Below are 6,017 nucleotides of genomic sequence, written 5' to 3'. Positions count from 1 at the left end.
AGCTCGGCTACTGACTCGAGGAGTGAGGGGAGAGCTGTTGTAACGTTGTTGGGAGGCAGGTATGTTAACAACAAGCCCACTTGACCCTCAAGGTCCAACTTCACCAGTAAGGACTCACACCCGACAAGCTCCGGAGCAGGGATCCTACAAGGAACTAGAGACCCTCGGATAACAATGGCCACTCCCCCACCCCTTCCCCCCACCCCTTCTTTGGGGTTGCGGCTATCTGAAGCACCTGAAAACCCTCTGGGCACATCTCAGTGAGGGGGACTCCTCCCTCCGGGCCCAGCCAGGTTTCAGTAATACATGCCAGGTCTGCCCTCTCGTCTAAAATTAGGTCCTGTACGAGGGAAGCCTTGTGAACCATAGACCTGGCATTTAGCAACTGCAGCCTGAGACCAGGGCCCTGACTACTCACGCCATCTGGCATTGGAGTGGAACTAATAGGGCCGGAAGGGGGATCTCTGTGACGTAGTGAACCCTCCTTCCCCGGTAATGGCTAGCCCTAAAGTCCCCGCCATATCTGGCCCTCCCTGTTATGACCGTAATGCTCCGGCCCACTCCCGTGTCCACGGTCCCTCCACCCTCCCCCATGGCCACCGCGTTCCCCGGCAGGCCCTTCAACCCAGACATCCAAGGATGGGATTAGGCCTAGGCCCCCCTGACACTTCTGCAGAGCACTCAGTGCAGGAGGTACCCGGCTGTGGTCCCAGCCTTCTCAAACTTACACAGCCATACTGTCAGCCAATCCCCACAAACAATTTAAAACAAAATAACAACAGTATAATTAATAAAAGTGGGTACATTCAATCAACCACAATCATACCACAACACTCTCCATACAAATTAAAAATTTAATATATATCTGTATCTGTATATCTCTATCTCTATATCTATCAATCTGTCTATCTATCTATCTATCTATCTATCTATCTATCTATCTATCTATCATCTATCTATCTATCTCACATATATATCACATATATACATAGGCATGCGGTGGATCAGTGGCTAAGATGCCGAGCTTGTCAATCAGAAAGGTTGGCAGTTTGGCAGTTTAAATCCTAGTACGGTGTAGCATAGTGAGCCCCCATTACTTGTCCCAGCTTCTGCCAACCTAACAATTCAACAATTGTAAAAATGCAAGTAAAAAATGCAAGTAAAAAAATAGGAGCCACCTTTGGTGGGAAGGTAACAGCATTCCATGTGCCTTCAGCATTTATTCATGCCAGCCACATGACCGCGGAGACGTCTTCGGACAGCGCTGGCTCTTCAGCTTTGAAAATGAGATGAGCGCCACTGCCTATAGTCGGGAACGAGTAGCACATATATGTGAGGGGAACCTTTACCTTTAGGGTTTTAGGGTTTTATTAACACTTATAGGCTGCCCTTTTCCCTGAGGGGACTCAGGGCGGCTTACATAAAATCAAGGAAGGGATATACAAACAATAACACAAACAAAACATAGAATAAAATAATGAGCAACATTCATCCATCATTCGGGTGGGGGCAATTATCTTTGTCCCCAGGCCTGACGGGCTAGCCAGGTCTTAAGGGCTGTGCGGAAGACCTGGACGGTGGTGAGGGTACGAATCTCCACGGGGAGATCGTTCCAAGGGGTCGGAGCTACTACTGAGAAGGCTCTCCTCCTTGTAGTTGCCAGCCGGCACTGGCTGGCAGATGGAACTCGGAGGAGGCCTAGTCTATGAGATCTAATTGGTCGCAGGGAGGTAATTGGCAGAAGGCGGTCTCTCAAGTACGCAGACCCACTACCATGGAGGGCTTTATGGGTCACAAGTAGCACCTTGAAGCGCACCCGGAGATCGACAGGTAGCCAGCGCAGCTCGCGGAGGATAGGTGTTATGTGGGTGAACCGAGGTGCACCCACGATCACTCGCGCGGCTGCGTTCTGGACTAGCTGAAGTCGCCGGATGCTCTTCAAGGGCAGCCCCATGTAGAGCACATTGCAGTATTCCAGCCTAGAGGTCACAAGGGCCCGAGTGACTGTTGTGAGAGCCTCCCGATTCAGGTAGGGTCGCAACTGGCGCACCAGGCGAACCTGGGCAAATGCCCCCCTGGTCACAGCCGTCAAATGATGGTCGAAAGTCAGCTGTGGATCCAGGAGGACTCCCAAGTTGCGAACCCTCTCTGAGGGGTGTAGAATTTGACCCCCCAGCCTGAGCGATGGAGCACTGGTCGAATTGTTGGGAGGAAAGCACAACAGCCACTCGGTCTTCTCTGGGTTGAGTACAAGCTTGTTAGCCCTCATCCACTTTACATATAGTACACACACACAAACACACACACACACACACACATACATACATACATACATATACATATACACATGTGCACACACTGTTAACAAGTGTCGGGTTTGATAGGGCACTTCCTATTTTGACTACTTATTGCCTGTTTGACAAGAACACGGCTATCCACTTGTGCAGGGATCTGGAAATGACATAAGAGCTTAGTTTTAACAGTAGCTTGTCGTTTACTACTGAATCAAAGGCTTTGCAGAAGTCTATGTAAATAGCGTCTATTGCTTTACCCTGGTTGAGACGTGTGGTCCAAATGGTTCTGATTAACATATTTTGTGCACTTCAGTTTGGATGTTTTGTAGAGGTTTCTCAACCTCTTCATCTTAATTCATCAACTCTTCAACTTGCCAACTGATTGCTGTGTTCATAGGACGGTCTAGAAACTTTGATCTGCCCTGGAATGTTGCTCTTTATCTGATGGATTGCAACCTGAATTAAGTGTCCATGGAAGTTCTCAGTAATCCAGGTCATGGTTGTCCCAAAGGTGCTTTTCCAAGAGACAACTGGACTTTCTGGAAAGTCCAGTTGCCTCTTGAAAGAGCACCTTTGAGAGAACCTAAATTAAGATTGGCCACAGGAGCAATACAATCACCATACAAACTATTGGTTGTTAAAAAAAAAATGAACACATTCCATGGGATACATGCAGGGGCAGGTTGCTCCTGGCATTACTGCTGGTTTGGTGCATGCAAACATTTACCTGGCTCCAGAGAAAGATAGAAAAGCTGGATATAAGGCTGTAAGTATAGCAAGTTTTAATTTAATGAATAGAATTAGAGTAGGGTAGTGTAGGGTAGGGTAGGTGTTGTGGCCCAGCAGGATCCGGTTGAGCTGTTGATGGACTCAGATAGCGAGGAACCCTATGAGTCTGCCAGGGAAGATGTGGAGGACCCTGGGTAGGGTTCAGACTCATAGCAGGGACCAGAGATGGTTGGCCATCAGGAGGCGCCTGAGGCATGGGGCAGTGGGGAGGACTCAAGGCTCCCAGGAGTCCCCCACACGTGCTATTTTGGCTTCCAGGGTGGTGCAGGAGAATTTCCAGACCCAAAACAGGGCATGGGGGGGTGTCAAGTGGCCCCCGCATGCTCCATTTTGGCTGGCAGAGTACTGAAAGAAAATAGTTGAAGAAAATAATAGTTGGGAGCACAGGCACAATCGAAAGAAAAAAAAATTGGTCAAGGAAAAAAAGGAAGCCTGATGCGGTCCTCGATGAAATCGAGTTTGACACCCCTGCTCTAGGGTGAGTTGGGAATGAGGATTTTGCATTATGATTGCTCATAAGTAAGTAACAACCAGTAAAAGAGGAATGGAAAAATCCCTATCTGCAGATCAGCATTTTTCAGTCAGGCAAGTTTAAGATGGGTGAACTTCATGCTGCTTGGGGAATTCTGGGACTTGAAGTCCATGCACCTTAAAGTTGCCAAAGTTGAGTAGCATAGGCCTACACTAGAAGGACTTCTAGTTAGGACTTTCTGTTCCTGTTTTATTTAGAGTTTGGTGCAATGAAATAAATCAGTTGTGATTTTGTTAACAAATATGTTAACAAATTTGCTCCGCATATCTGTGGAGTTGCCCATAAATAGATCTGTGCATGTGCAGAACATTAAAAAATGAAAAACATGCCACGCCAACAGGACAACCAGTTCAGAGGCGTGGCAGGCTACCGGTTTCAGTAACCCAGGCTGGTAAACCACTTCCGGTTCATTCTAACTGGTCCAAACCGGTATTTATGTATCAGTGGTGGGATTCAAATAATTTAACAACCGGTTTTCTGCCCTAGTGACCAGCTGGGTAGGCAGGCTCAGTGGTTATGTGACTGTGTGGGCATAGCCAATTCAACGTCACTCATATCGATGGGCGCTTTGCCTTAACTGTTATAATGTAATAAGAGTTAACCAGAGAGGCAGTTTCTGTAAGCAAGGCAATAAAGATTGGGCTAGAAGCAACACCAGAATGTTTCCTTCCTGAAAAGTTTTCCCTTGCTGCCATCTTAAGATTTGGAGGCGGGTTTCCTGTTTGGGAGTTAGAATTTATCTGTCGGTTGGCAAAGAGACTTTTCATGGTGCACAATGGTGGAAGATGATGGCCTAAGGGGAATAAAATTACCACTTGGCTCCCTTTTGGAATCTAAGCTATAGATTCCATAACTTTCTGCCTCTTCCTGAGGTAACTTATTTTATTGGCATTTTTTCTCTCTGCCTTTGATCTTTCGGATGTCACTCAGCTGACTTTTAAATCCAGAATCAGAGTTTGTTGTCCATTAGAGGGGGGAGATTTAAAATGAAAACCCATGAATTCCTGTTACAATACTTAAATAAAAAAGTGCGCACTCAAAAAAAAAAAAAGCCAGAATGTTTCCTTCCTGCCTTCCTTAAGGATTAGCCCTGTGAAATGGGAAAAAATTAAGTAAGATTTCTTCCATTAACCTGTTCTCCAAACTGCTTAGAAAGTTAACAACTGGCTCTCCCAAATAGGTGTGAACTGGCTGAATCCCACCACTGGTATGTATGTATCTACCTACACACACACACACACACACTTGAAGTCCATGCACCTTAAAGTTGCCAAAGTTGAGTAGCATAGGCCTACACTAGAGCTTAGGACTTTCTGTTCTCGTTTTATTTAGAGTTTGGTGCAATTAAATAAATCAGTTTATTATCAGTATGTTAACAAATTTGCTCCGCATATTTGTGCAGGCCCATAAATAGATCTGTGCATGCGCAGAACATTAAAAAATGGGGAAAAAACATGCCATGCACACACACACACAAACACAAACGCACACACACACACTTCAGAAGGGCAAGTTTGATTACACAGTGTGAGTTTCCTTCAATACTTGGCTAATGAAGATTTATGAAAGTATTAGGTCTTTAAAAATTCTTATTTTGGAATAAACAGCAAAAGATTGATTAGAACCTTCATTCTGGAAAGTGATAAACAAACTGAGGGACCAGGCAGACTTGAATTTTGTTTAAAAACATATGAAGATTTTGAAATTAATTGTAAGAATGCTTTCCATTTAAAAAAAGCTGTTCAGTAGGGAAAACACGATAAAATGGGGTCTTCAAAGATTGGTTACTAGTGGGGATCAGAAATAAATAAATGCAGTGGTACCTTGGTACTCGACTGCTTTGAAACTCATTAAATTTGTTCCACAATGCATTATAATGCAAACATTTCAATCAATCCGAATAGAGCTGGAAGGGATCTTGGAGGTCTTCTAATCCAACCCCTTGCTCAAGCAAGATGCCATTTCAGACAAGTGACTGTCCAGTCTCTATTTAAAAACCTCCAGTGATGAAGCACCAACAACTTCTGAAGGCAAGCTGTCCCACTTGTTAAATTGTCCTCACTGTTAGAAAGTTTCTCCTTAGTTCTAAGTTGCTTGACTCCTTGAGTAGTTTCCATCCATTGTTTCTTGTCCTGCCTACATGTGCTTTGATAAATAAGTTGACCCCCTCCTATTTGTGGCAATCTCTCAAATGTGCAAATAATTTAGTAGTCATCATCTGTTTGGTACTCAATTCTCAAACTAGAACTTATCAAGTAATAAGTTTTATTGGCACCCCAAAGAAAAAAAGAAAAAACTCAACAAGCATATAGCACATTTACCTGGTTAGGTATGCTGTGTGAACACAGCAATATATTGAACAAGTTTCAGTATTGAGTAAATAGAAGCAAAAGGCAATATTA

Source organism: Thamnophis elegans, chromosome 10 (assembly GCF_009769535.1).
Source record: "Thamnophis elegans isolate rThaEle1 chromosome 10, rThaEle1.pri, whole genome shotgun sequence".
In the NCBI taxonomy this organism is placed as follows: domain Eukaryota; kingdom Metazoa; phylum Chordata; class Lepidosauria; order Squamata; family Colubridae; genus Thamnophis; species Thamnophis elegans.
The sequence above is the reverse complement of the archived record's forward strand: the minus strand, read 5'-3'. Positions refer to the sequence as shown.